We start from the raw sequence: 14,912 nt of genomic DNA, 5'->3' as shown, positions 1-14,912 counted from the left end.
GATAGATTTGGCTCTATTCGGCTCAATTATGCTCCATTCGGCTCGTGTTGGCTTCAATTGCTTCGATTCTGCTCAATTCGGCCTTATTTGGCCCTATTCTGCTCTATTCGACTCTTTTCTACTCTATTCGCCTCTATTTGACTCCATTCTACTCCACTGTATTCATTCCACACCATAATACACTATTCGACTCTATTCTGCTCTACCCAACCCTACACCACTCTAAGTTAGTATAATCGATTTGACACGATCCCTGTCATTTCATCTCGATTCGGCTCTATTCAGCTCTGTTCAACTCTACTCTATTATACTCTAGTCTACTGTTCGCTATTCTATTGTACTGTTTCTATTCTGTTGTGTTCTACTCTACTCTACCCTACCCTACCCTACCTGAATCTCCCCTACTCTAATCTATTCAATTCGATTCAACGAATTTTGATGAGATTCGGGTCGAATCCATTTGATTCGTGTCCATTCAGCTCCATTTGGCTCGAGTAGTGTCGATTCAGCTTGATTAGGCTTGATTTGGCTGCATTAGGCTCGATTCACTGGATTCGGCTGCTTTTGGCTCATTTCAGCTCGATTTGACCTTCCTCGGCCCTGTTCGGCTCTATTCAGCTCTTTTCTATGCTATTCGACTCCATTCGATTCCATTGCACACCATTCTACACTATTCTAATCTACCCTACTCTAATTTACTGTAATCGATTCGATGGGATTCGACGTCATTTGTCTCATTTCCTCTCCATTTGGCTCAATTCGACTCTGTTCTACTCTACTCTACACTGTTCTGCTTTGCTCTACCCTTTTCTACTCTATTTTATTGTATTCTTTCTATTCTCTTCTACTGTGTTCAATTTTATTCTATTCTATTCTATCCTGCCCTACTCTAATCTATTCTACTGGATTCGATTCCATGCATTTCAATGGGATTCGGCTCAAATCGGCTCCATTGCATTCTAGTCGGCTCTGTTCGTCTCTAATAGGCTCTATTCAGCTCTATTTGGCTCTATTAGACTCTACTCAAATCTATTATCTCTTATCGACTCTGTTCAACTCCATTCCACACCATTCTAATCCATCCTACTCTATGCTTCTCTATTCTATTTTATTGTACTTTACCCTACTCTAAAAAAAATCTAGTCTATTCTAATTGATTGGATTTGATTTGACTTGAATCGATAGCAATTCAACGGGATTTGACGCGATATGGCATGATTCCGTGGGATTCGGCCTGATTCATCTTGATTTCTATTGCTTCAGCTCTTTTTGGCTCTATTTGGCTGTATTCAGCAATATTCGAACTGTTCCACTCTACTCTTCTATATTCTGCTCGACTGTATTCTATTCTTTCTGTTCTGTTCTATCCTGTTCTGTTCTACTGCATTCTATTCTACCCTACCCTAACTTACCCTACTGTAATCTATTCTTTTCTATTCAAAACACTCGAATGGGATTTGACCTGATTCGTGCCGTATCTGCTCGATTCAGATCCTTTTTGGCCATTAAACTCGATTCGGTTCTACTCAGCCCTTTTCCACTCTATTCGGCTCTTTTCGGCAGTATTCAACTCTATTTGACTGTGGTCTACCCTACTCTATTCTTTCTGTTCTGTTCTAGTCTCCTCTATTCTACCCTACCCTACCCTAACCTTACCTGCCCTACACTAATCTCTTTGATACGATTCGACACAATTATATGCGATTTGTCATAATTCGTCTCGATTCACCTCGAATTTGCTCGATTCGGCTGTATTCAGCTCTGTTCAGCTCTTTTCGGCTCTATTCATCTTGATTTGACTCTATTCTACTGTACTTGGCTCTACTTAATTCTATTCTATTTCTATTGTGTTCTGTTTTGTTGTGTTCTAACCTCTCCTACCCTACCCTCCTCTACTCTAATCTATTCAATTTGATTCAAGGCATTTTGACGCGATTCCATGTGATTAGGCATGAATCGGCTTGATTTAGCTCTATTTGGCTTCAATCAGGTCAATTCAGCTCGATTCAGCATAATTAGGCTTGATTCAACCTTATTCGGCTCTGTTCGGCTCTATTCAACTCTTCTGCTTTATTCATCTCTATTTGGCTCCATTCGACTCCATTCCACACCATTCTACTCTGTTCGACTCCATTCTACACTATTCTATTGTATCCTATTCTGTTCTACCCTACCCTACTCTAATCTATTCTAAACGACTCACTTCAATGTGATTTGTCTCGTTTCCTCTCCATTCGACTCGATTCAGCTCGAATTGGATCTATTCATCTCTATTCTGCACTACTCGGTTCTGACTATTCTTCTCTACTCAACTCTACTCCATTCTACTCTTTGTATTCTCTTCTCTTCTACTCTATGCTACTCTATTCTATTCTTCTGTGCACTACCCTACCAAATCCCAGCCTAACCTACACTATTCTAATGGGTTCAATTTAATTCGATTCCATTCAATCTCGACCTGATTTGACACTATTCGACGGGATTTGGTGAGATTCGACGGGTTTTGGTGGGATTTGATGGAATTCAACAAGATTCGATGCAATAGGATGCGATTAGGTGAGACTTGGCTCGATTTATTTCTGTTCATTTTGTTTGTCTCTATTTGGCTCGTTCCAGCTCCCTTCGGCTACATTCAGTTCGAATGTGGTCAATTCGACTCGATTCGGCTCGATTCGGGTCTATTTTGCTCTATGCAACTCTTTTCTAATCTATTCATCTCTGTTCGACTCCATTAGACTCCATTCCACACCATTCTACTCCATTCTACACTAGTCTATTCTACAGAACCCTACTCCACCCTTCCCTATCCTAATCTGTTCTTTTCTACTGTTGTATTCTATTCTCGCTTTCTATTTCCTCTATTCCATCCTATGCTACTCTACCATACCCTACACTAAACTAACCTACCCTGGCCAATGCCGTTCTAGTCTATTTTCTCTGTTCCAGCGTATACTACCCTACCCTACGCAACCCCACCACACCATACCCTACTACTTAGGGGTACTCAATAAGGACACTAATTAAGGGTACTAGTTGGGGCAAGGGTACTACTTAAGGCAAGGTTGGTAGTTTGGGCTACTAGTTAAGGCTAGGGTACTAGTTAAGGTTACTAGTAAAATCAGTTGTACTAGTTAAGACATCTAGTTAAGGCAAGGCTATTAGTTAAGGTAAGAGGACTAGTTATGGCTACCAGTTAAGGCAAGGGCAGTAGTCAAGGCTACTAATTAAGGCAAGGGTACTAATTAAGGAAGGGTACTAGTTAAGACTGCTAGTTAAGGTAAGGTTACTAGTTGAGGCCAGGTTACTAGTTGAGAATATTAGTTAAGGGAAGGCTACTAGCTAAAGGTACTAGTAAGGCAAGGGTACTAGTTAAGACTACTAGTTAAGGCAAGAGTACTAGTTAATACAAGGGTACTAATTAAGGCTACTAGTTAAGCAACGGTAGTAGTACAGATTACTAACTTAGGGTACTTGTCAAGCCAAGGGTAGTATTCAAGGCTAGTAATCTAGGCTACTAGTCTTTGCCACTAGTCTAGCTGACTAGTCCAGCTTACTAGTCTATGCTACTTCTCTAGCCTTCTCTTGCTGACTCTACTGTAGTCTACTTTCATCTACTCTTGCCTACCCTATCATAAACTACCCTACCCTAAGCTCTATTGTAATATATTCGATTCGATTTGATTCAAAGTATTTCAATGACATTGGACGCAATTATGCTTGAATCAGCCCTATTCGGCTCGATTCGACTCTTTTCTACTCTATTTGTCTCTATTCGACTGCATTTGACTCCATTCGACCCTATTCTATTCTACCGTACCCTACACTACTCTAATCTATTCTAATGGATTCGATTCGACGAAATTCGAAGCAATTCGACACGATTCGTCTCGTTTTGTTTCCATTTGGCTCGATTCGGCTAGAATTGGCTCTATTCAGCTATATCCTGCACTATTTAACCCTATTCAACTCTATTTGACTCAACTCTGCTCTACTCTTCTCTGCTCTACCTTACTGTACTGTATTCTATACTTTCTATTCTGTCCTGTTCTATTCTATTCTACCCTCCTCTCCCCTCCTCTCACCTATTTGATTCGATTTCATTCTACGCATTTCCACGCGATTCGAGGCGATTAGGCTTGAATCAGCTCGATTTGCTTCGAATCGGCTCGATTTGGCTCCATTTCACTCCATTCGGCTCGATTTGGCTCTAATTGGGTCGATTCTGCTGGATTCTGCTCGATTCGGCCTTCTTTGGCCCTATTCGGCCCTATTCTGCTCTATTTGACTCTTTTCTACTCTATTCATCTCTATCCGTCTCTATTCTACTCCATTCTATTCCATTCCACACCATTCTACACTATTCTCTATTCTGTTCTACCCTTTCCTACTCTATTCTAATTGATTTTATTTGATTTGACCTGATTCAACACAATTCGTCTCGTTTTTGTCTCCATTCGGCTCAATTCGGCTCTGTTCTGCACTATTTGACTCTATCCTTCTCTACTCTATTCTATCCTGTTGTATTCTTTCTATTCTGTTCCGTTCTGTTCTCTCCTATTCTGTTGTACTCTATTCTATTCTACCCTACCCAACCCTACTGCACCCCACCCAAACCTACCCTACTCTAAATCTATTTGATTCAATTCAATTCAGTTCGACGCGATTTGACAGGATTTGACGGGATTCGATGAGTTCCGAAGGCATTCGACGGGATTCGAAGAGATTTGACCAGATTCTATGCTTGATTCAGCGCGATTAGGTGCGTTTCGGCTCTATAGGGCTCTTTTCGGCTGTATTCAGGTCTATTCGTCTCTATTCGGCCTATTCGGCTCTATTCGACCCTACTCTTTTCCACTCTATTCTATTCCTTCTATTCTGTTCTAATCTCTTCTATTCTACTCTATCCTCGTCTACCCGTCTCTAATCTATATGTTTCGATTGGATTTGATGCATTTAACACGATTCGATGCGATTAAGCTTGAATCGGCTCGAATCGGATCGACTTGGCTCTATTCGGCTCAATTAGGCTCCACTCGGCTCATTTTGCCTTGAATTCCTTCGATTCTGCTTGATTCGGCCTTATTCAGTCCTATTCTGCTCTATTTGACTCTTTCCTACGCTATTCATCTCTATTTGACTCCATTCTATTCATTTTACACCATTCTACACTATTCTACTCTATTCTGCTCTACCCTACCCTACACGACTCTAATTTAATCAATTTGACATGATCCCTCTCATTTCATCTCGCTTCGGCTCTATTCAGCTGTATTCGACTCTATTATACTCTAGTCTACTCTATTCTGTTGTTTCTATTATGTTCTGTTCTATTCTACTCTATTCTACCCTACCCTATAATAGCTACCCAACTCTAATCTATTCAAATCCATTTGATTGGATTTGATTCAACCCATTTTGACGCGATTCGGCTCGATTTGGCTCTATTGGAATCTATTCTATTCTACTCTATTCCCCACTGCTCTACTCTAGCCTACTCTTTCCTGTATTCGTTCTGTATTGTTCTGTTCTACTCTATTCTGTTTTATTCTATTCTACTTGACCCTATTCTACCCTACCCTACCATACCCGAAACTCCCCTACTCTAATCTATTCGATTCAATTCCACGAATTTTGACCCGATTCAGGTCGAATCGGTTCGATTCGTGTCCATTTGGCTCCATTTGGCTCGAATGGTGTTGATTCAGCTTGATTAGGCTCGATTCGGCTCCATTAGCCTCGATTCACTGGATTCGGCTCGATTTGGCTCAATTGAGCTCAATTCGGCCCTCTTCGGCACTATTCGACTCTATTCGGCTCCATTTGATTCCATTGCACAGTATTCTACTCCATTCTACACTATTTTACTCTACCCTACTCTAATTTGCTGTAATTGATTCGATGGGATTCTACACAATTTGTCTCGTTTCATCTCCATTTGGCTTGATTCAACTCTTTTTGACTCTGTTCTATTCTACTGTACGCTATTCTGCTCTGCTCTACCCTTTTCTACTCTATTCTATTGTATTCTTTCTATTCTCTTCTACTGTGTTCAATTCTATTCTACTCTATTCTATCCTACTCTACTCCAATCCATTCTACTGGATTCGATTCCACGCATTTCAATGGGATCCAGCTCAAAATGGCTCCATTGCACTCCATTCATCCCCCTTCAGCTCAAATCGGTTCGATTCAGCTCTAATCAGCTCCATTCCACTCTAGTCGGCTCTATTCGGCTCTAATACACTCTATTCAGCTCTTTTTGGCTGTATTAGACTCTTCAACTCTATTATCTCTTTTTGACTGGATTCAACTCCACTCAAGTCCGTTCTACACCATTCTACTCCATCCTACTCTATTCTTCTCTATTCTATTGTATTGTATTCTACCCTACTCTAGTCTATTCTAATCGATTGGATTTGATTTGACTTGAATCAATGGGATTCAATGCAATTCTATGGGATTTGATGCAATATGGCACGATTCCACGGGATTCAGAGCGATTCGTCTGGATTTCTATTGCTTTGTCTGATTTTGGCTCTATTTGGCTCTATTTGGCAATATTCGAGTCTATTGCACTCTACTCTTCTATACTCTACTCAACCTTATTCTATTCTTTCAGTTCTGTTCAGTTCTATGCTGTTCTGTTCTACTGCATTCTATTCTACCCTAACCTACCTTAACTTACCTTACTGTAATCTGTTCAATTCTACTGGACACACTTGAACGCGATTCGACCTGATTCGGGCCATAACAGCTCGATTCAGCTCCTTTCCGCTCCATTAGACTCAATTCGGCTCTACTCAGCTCTTTTCCGCTCTATTCGGCAGTATTCAACTCTATTTGACTGTAGTCTACTCTACTTTGTTCTTTCTATTCTGTTCTATTCTACTCTATTCTATTCTGCCTTACCCTACCCTAACCTAGTTTGCCCTACACTAATCTATTTGGTTCGATTCGACACATTTCAACGCAATTCGAAATGATTCGTCAGGGTTCACCTCGAATTTGATCGATTTGGCTGTACTCAGCTCTGTTCGGCTCTTTTCAGCTCTATTCAACTCTATTTGACTCTATTCTACTGTACTCGACTCTACTTAATTCTATTCTATTCTTTCTGTTGTGTTCTGTTGTATTCTAACCTCTCCTACCCTCATCTACTCTAATCTATTCGATTCGATTCAATACGTTTTGAAGCGATTCCATGTGATTAGGCTTCAGTCAGCTTGATTTAGCTCTATTTGGCTTGAATCAGGTCAATTCGGCTCGATTCTGCTCGATTCAGCATAATTAGACTCGATCTAACCTTATTCGGCCCTGTTCGGCTCTATTCAACTCTTTTCTACTTTATTCTTCTGTATTTGGCTCCATTTGACTCCATTCCATACCATTCTACTCTGTTCTACTCCATTCTCCACTATTCTACTCTATCCTTTTCTGTTTTACCCTACCGTAATCTAATATATTCTAATCGATTCAATGCATCACGATTTGTCTCGTTTCCACTCCATTAGCCTTGATTCAGCTCAAATTGGATCTATTCACCTATATTCTGCACTACTTGACTCTGACTATTCTACTGTATTCAACTTTACTCTATTCTACTCTGTATTCTCTTCTGTTCTACCCTATGCTCCTCTATTCTATTCTTCTGTGCACTACGCTACCGAATCCCAGCCTAACCTAACCTACACTACTCTAATCTGTTCAATTTAATTCAATTCTATTTAATTCGACCCAATTTGACACAATTCGATAGGATTTGGTGAGATTCTATGAGATTCAACGGGTTTTGGTGGGATTTGATGGAATTCGTCGAGATTCGATGCAATAGGATGCAATTAAGTGCGATTTGGCTCGATTTAACTCGGCTCATTTTGTTTGTCTCTATTTGGCTCGTTTCAGCTCCAGTAGGCTACATTCAGCTCGAATCTGGTTGATTCGACTTGATTCGGCTCGGTTTGTCTCCATTCGGCTAGATTCAGCTTGATTCTGCCCTATTTGGCCCTATTCTGTGCTATTTGGCTCTATTCAACTCTTTTCTACTCTATTCATATCTGTTTGACTTCATTAGACTCCATTCCACACCATTCTACTCCATTCTACACTATTCTATTCTACAGAACCCTACCCCATCCTACCCTATCCTAATCTAGTCTGTTCTTTTCTATTCTGTTGTATTCTATTCTCCTTTTTTATTTTCTCTATTCCATCCTATGCTACTCTACCATACCCTACACTCAACTAACCTACCCTGACCTATGCTATTCTACTCTATTTTATTCTATTTTCTCTGTTCCACCATATGCTACCCTACACTGTGCTACCCCACCGTACCATACCCTACTCCTTAGGGGTACTCAATAAAGGTACTAATTAAGGGTACTCAATAAAGGTACTAATTAAGGGTACTCAATAAAGGTACTAATTAAGGGTACTCGTTTGGGCTAGGGTACTACTTAAGGCAGGGGTACTAGTTAAGGCTACTAGTTAAGGCAAGATTACTAGTTAAGGCTACTATTTAAGGCAATGGTACTAGTTAAGGCCAGGGTGCTGATTAAGGCTACCAGTTAAGGTAAGGCTACTAGTTAAGGCTACGAGTTAAGGGTACTAGTTAAGGCGAGGGTACTAGTTAAAAGTACTAGTAAGACAAGGGTACTAGGTAAGGCAAGAGTACTAGTTCAGAATACTAATTTAGGGTACTTGTTAAGGCAAGGGTTGTATTCAAGGCTAGTTGTCTAGGCTACTGTTCTATGCCACTAGTCTTGCTGACTAATCCACCTTACTAGTCTAGGCTACTACTCTAGCCTTCTCTGGGCTACTCTACTGTAGTCTACTTTCGTCTACCCTTGTCTAGCCTATGTTAAACTATCCTACCCTAACCTCTTCTGATCTATTTGATTTGATTCGATTCAAAGCATTTTGATGCGATTGGACGCGATTATGCTTCAATCGGCCCTATTAGGCTCGACTCGACTGTTTTCTACTGTCTCTATTCGATTCCATTTGACTCCATTCTCCTCCATTCTGTTCTACCCTACCCTACTCTAATGGATTCGATTCAACGTGATTTCAAGCAATTCGACGCGATTCATCTCGTTTTGTTTCCATTGGGCTTGATTTGGCTAGAATTGGCTCTATTCTGATATATCCTGCACTATTTGACTCTATTTCAGCTCAATCCCACTCTACTCTCCTCTGCTCTACCTACTGTACTATATTCTATCTCTTCTATTCTGTCCTGTTCTATTCTAGTCTACCCTCCCCACCCCTTCTCTAATCTATTTGACTCGATTCAATTCGATGCATTTCCACGCGATTCGACGCGATTAGGCTTAAATCAACTCGATTCGGTTCCATTTGGCTCCATTTCACTCCATTCGGCTGTAGTTCGGTCGAATTGCATCAATTCTGCTGGATTCTCCTCGATTAGGCCTTCTTTGGCCCTATTCAGCCCTATTCTGCTCTGTTCAACTCTTTTCTACTCTATTCATCTCTATCCGTCTTTATTCGACTCCGTTCCACACCATTCTACACTATTCGCCTCTATTCTATTCTACCCTTCCCTACCCTAATCTATTCTAATTGATTCGATTTGATTTCACCCGATTCGAAGTGATTCAACGCGATTCATCTTGGTTTGTCTCCATTCGGCTCTGTTCTGCACTATTTGAATCTATTCTATTCTGTTGTATTCTTTCTATTCTGTTCTGTTCTCTCCTATTCTGTTCTACTCTATTCTATTCTACCCTACCCAACCCTATTGCACCCCACCCAAACCTACCCTACTTTAATCCATTTGATTCAATTCAATTCAGTTTGTGGTGATTTGACAGTATTCGATGAGATCCAAAGGCATTTGACGAGATTTGAAGAGATTCCATGCAATTCGACGTGATTCAGTAGAATTCTATAAGATTTGATGCAATTCGAAGTTATTCAATGTGATACGACGCTATTCGGTGACGGTGCGATTCTGCTTGATTCAGCTCGATTAGGTGAGTTTCGGCACTGTACGGCTATTTTCGGCTCTATTCAGCTCCATGCAACTCTATTTGTCTCTATTCAGCCTATTTGGCTCTATTCGACTCTATTTGACCCCACTCTTTTCCACTCTATTCCTTCTATTCTGTTCTAATCTCTTCTTCTCTACTCTATTCTATTCTACCCTACCCTACCCTTCTCTAATTTTACGTTTCGATTGAATTTGATGTATTTAACGTGATTCGATGCAATTAAGCTTGAATCGGCTCGATTCGGATCAATTTGGCTCTATTTGGCTCAATTAGGCTCCATTCGGCTCGTTCTGGCTTGATTGCTTCAATTCTGCTCGATTCGGCCTTATTTGGCCCTATTCTGCTCTATTCGACTCTTTTCTACTCTATTCGTCTCTATTTGACTCCATTCTATTCATTCCACACCATTCCATTCTACACTATTCTGCTCTACCCTACCCTACACTACTCTAATTTACTCTAATCGATTCGACGCAATTCCTCTCATTTCGTCTCCATTCGGCTCTATTCAGCTCTATTATACTCCAGTCTACTCTATTGTACTCTAGTTTACTCTTCTCTATGCTATTGTATTGTTTCTATTCTGTTCTGTTCTCTTCTACTCTATTCTACCCTACCCTATGCTACCCAACTCTAATCTATTCTAACCCATTTAATTGGATTTGATTCAACCCATTTTGACACACTTTGGCTTTATTTGGCTCTGTTCGAATCTATTCTACTCTACTCTATTCCCCTCTACTCTACTCTAGCCTACTCTTTTCTGTATTTGATCTGTATTGTTCTATTCTCTTCTATTCCATGCTATTCTATTCTACTCTATTCTACCCTACCCTACCCTACCTGAACCTACCCTACTCTAATCTATTCAATTCGATTGGACGAATTTTGACGCGATTCGGGTAGAATCAGTTCCATTCGTGTCCATTCGGCTTCATTTGGCTCGAATAGTGTTGATTCAGCTTGATTAGGCTCGATTCGGCTCCATTAGTCTTGATTCACTGGATTCAGCTCGATTTGGCTCAATTCAGCTCGATTCGGCCCTCTTCGGCCCTATTTGACTCTCTTCGGCTCTTTTCTACTCTATTTGACTCCATTCGATTCCATTGCACACCATTGTACTCCATTCTACACTATTCTAAGCTACCCTACTCAAATTTACTGTAATTGATTTGATGGGATTTGACACAATTTGTCTCATTTTGTCTCCATTTTGGCTCAATTCAACTCTATTCGACTCTGTTCTACTCTAGTCTACACTATTCTGCTCTGCTCTACCCTTTTGTACTCTATTCTTTCTATTCACTTGTGCTGTGTTCAATTCTATTCTACGCTATCGTATCCTACCCTACTCTAATCTATTCTACTGGATTTGATTCCTCACATTTCGATGCGATTCGGCTCAAATCGGCTCCATTGCACTCCATTCATTCCCCTTTGGCTCAGATCAGTTCGATTCAGCCTCTATCGGCTACATTCAGCTCTAGTCGGTTCTATTCGGCTCTAATAGGCTCTGTTCAGCTCTGTTCAGTTCTATTAGACTCTAGTCAACTCTATTATCTGTTTTGACTCCATCCGACTCCATTCAACTCCATTCTACACCATTCTACTCCATCCTACTCTATTCTTCTCTATTGTATTGTATTGTACTCTAGTCTATTCTAATTTATTGGATTTGATTTGACTTGCAACGATGGGATTCAATGCAATTCGACACGATTTGGCACGATTCCATGGTATTCAGAGCCATTCGTCTTGATTTCTATCACTTCAGCTCTTTTTGGCTCTATTCGGCAATATTCAACTCTATTCTACTCTACTCTATTCTATTCTTTCAGTTCTGTTTTGTTCTATCCTGTTCTGTTCTACTGCATTCTATCCTACCCTACCCTAACTGACCCTACTGTAATCTGTTCGATTCTATTGGACACGCTTGAACACGATCCGAACTGATTCGGGTTGTATCGGCTCAACTCAGCTCCTTTCTGCTCCATTAGACTCGATTCGGTTCTACTCGGCCCTTTTCCACTCTATTCAGCTCTTTTGAGCAGTATTTGATTCTAGTCTACTCTACTCTTTCTGTTCTATTCTACTCTATTCTATTCTACCCTACCCTACCCTAACCTTACCTGCCCTACACTAATCTATTTGATTCAATCTGACACAATTCAACTCGATTCAACATGATTCACCTCGATTCACCTCGAATTTGGTCAATTCGGCTGTATTCAGCTGTTTGGCTCTATTCAACTCGATTTGACTCTGTTCTACTGTACTCGACTCTACTTAATTCTATTCTATTCTTTCTATTGTGTTCTGTTCTGTTCTAGTCTAACCTCTCCTACCCTACCCTCCTCTACTCTAATCTATTTGATTCGATTCAATGCATTTTGACGCGATTCCATGTGATTAGGCTTGAATCGGTTTGACTTAGCTCTATTTGGCTTGAATCGTGTCAATTCGGCTCTATTCTGCTCCATTCAGCATAATTAGGCTCGATCCAAACTTATTCGGCCCTGTTCGGCTCTATTCAACTCTTTTCTACTTTATTCGTCTCTGTTTGGCTCCATTCCACTCCATTCTACTCTGTTCGACTCCATTCTACACTATTCTATTATGTTCTACCCTACCCTACTCTAATTTATTCAATCGTATTCTTCTGTGCCCTACCCCACCGAATCCCAGCATAACCTTCACTACTCTAATCTGTTCAATTTAATTTGATTCCATTCAATTCGACCCGATTTGACACAACTCGATGGGATTCGGTGAGAAAAACACAAGATCCGACGGGTTTTGGTGGGATTTCATGGAATTCGACGTGATTCAATCCAATAGGATGCGATTAGGTGCGATTTGGCTCGATTTAGCTCGGCTCATTTTGTTTGTCTCTATTTGGCTCGTTTCAGCTCCATTCAGCTAGAATCTGGTCGATTTGACTCGAATTGGCTCGATTCAGCTCTATTCAGCTCGATTCAGCCCTATTTGGCCCTAACTGGCACTATTCGCCTCTGTTCAACTCTTCTAATCTATTCCTCTGTTCGACTCCATTAGACTTCATTCCACACCATTCTACTCCATTCTATTCTATAGAACCCAACCCCACCCTACCCTATCCTAATCTACTCTGTTCTTTTTCATTCTGTTGTATTCTATTCTCATTTTCTATTTTCTCAATTCCATCCTATGCTACTCTACCGTACCTCACACTAAACTAACCTACCCTGACCTATGCTGTTCTATTCTATATTCTCTGTTCTACCGTATGCTACCCTACCCTATGCTACCCCACTATACCGTACCCTACTACTTAGGGGTACTCAATAAGGGTACCAATTAAGGTTACTAGTTCAAGTAAGGGTACTACTTAAGGCAAGAGTATTAATTCATGTTACTAGTTCAGGCCAGGGTACTCGATAAGGGTACTAGTTAAGGCAAGGAAATTAGTTAAGGCTACTAGTTAAGGCAAGGGTAGTAGTTGAGACTACTAGTTAATGCAAGGGTACTAGATAAGACCAGGGTACTAGTTAAGGATACTAGGTAAGGCAAGGGTAATAATTAAGTGCACTAGTAAGGCAAGGTCACTTGTTAAGACTACTAGTTAAGGCAAGGGTACTAGTTAAGTGTACTAGTAACTCAAGGGTACTACTTAAGACTACTAGTTAAGGCAAGGGTACTAATTAAGTCTACTAGTTAAGGCAAGATACTAGCTCAGGGTACTAGTCAAGGCAAGGGTACTAGTTAATGCAAGGGTACTAGCTAAGACTACTAGTTAAGGCAAGGGTTCTAGTTCAGATTACTAATTTAAGGTACTTGTCAAGGTTAGTTGTCTAGGCTACTGATCCATGCCACTGGTCTAGCTGACTAGTCCAGCTTACTAGTCTAGGCTACTACTCTAGCCTTCTCTTGTCTACTCTAGTCTAGTTTCGTCTACTCTAGTCTACCCTATCATAAACTACCCTACCCTAACCTGTTCTAATCTATTCGCTTTGATTCTATTCAAAGCATTTCGATGCGATTGGACGCGATTACACTTGAATCGGCTCGATTCGGCTCGATTCGGCACCATCAGCTCGATTCAGCTTGATTTGGATCGAATATCTTCGATTCAGCTTGTTTCGACTCGATTCGGCTCAATTCAGCCTTATTAGGCCCTATTGGCTCGATTCGACTTTTTTCTACTCTATTTTTCTCTATTCAACTCCATTTGACTCCATTCTACTGCATTTTACTCTATTCTGTTCTACCCTACCCAACTCTAATCGACTCTAATGGATTTGATTCGACGCGATTCAAAGCAATTCGACTCGATTCGTCTTGTTTCATTTCCATTTGGCTCTATTTGGCTAGAATTGGCTCTATTCAGCTATATCCTGCACTGTTTGACTCTATTCGACTCATTTCTACTTTACCGCTCTCTGCTCTACCCTACTGTACTATATTCTATTCCTTCTATTCTGTCCTGTTCTATTCTAGTCTACCCTCCCCGCCCAACCCCTACCCTTCTCTAATCTATTTGATTCGATTCGACGCATTTCCACGCGATTCGACGCGATTAGGCTTGAATCAGCTCGATTCGCTTCGAATCGGCTCGATTTGGCTCCATTTCACTCCATTCGGCTTGATTTGGCTCGAATTGCATCGATTCTGCTGGGTTAGGCCTTCTTTGGCCCTATTCGGCCCTATTCTGCTCTATTTGACTCTTTTCTACTCTATTCATCTCTATCCGTCTCTTTTCGACTCCATTCTATTCCTTTCCACACCATTCTACACTATTCTCCTCTATTTTATTCTACCCTTCCCTACCCTAATCTATTCTAATTGATTCGATTTGATTTGACCTGATTAGAAGTAATTCAACGCAATTCGTCTCGTTTTGTCTCCATTCGCCTATGTTCT

This window comes from Loxodonta africana, unplaced genomic scaffold (assembly GCF_030014295.1).
Source record: "Loxodonta africana isolate mLoxAfr1 unplaced genomic scaffold, mLoxAfr1.hap2 scaffold_31, whole genome shotgun sequence".
In the NCBI taxonomy this organism is placed as follows: Eukaryota; Metazoa; Chordata; class Mammalia; order Proboscidea; family Elephantidae; genus Loxodonta; species Loxodonta africana.
This window is presented reverse-complemented; position numbering follows the sequence as displayed.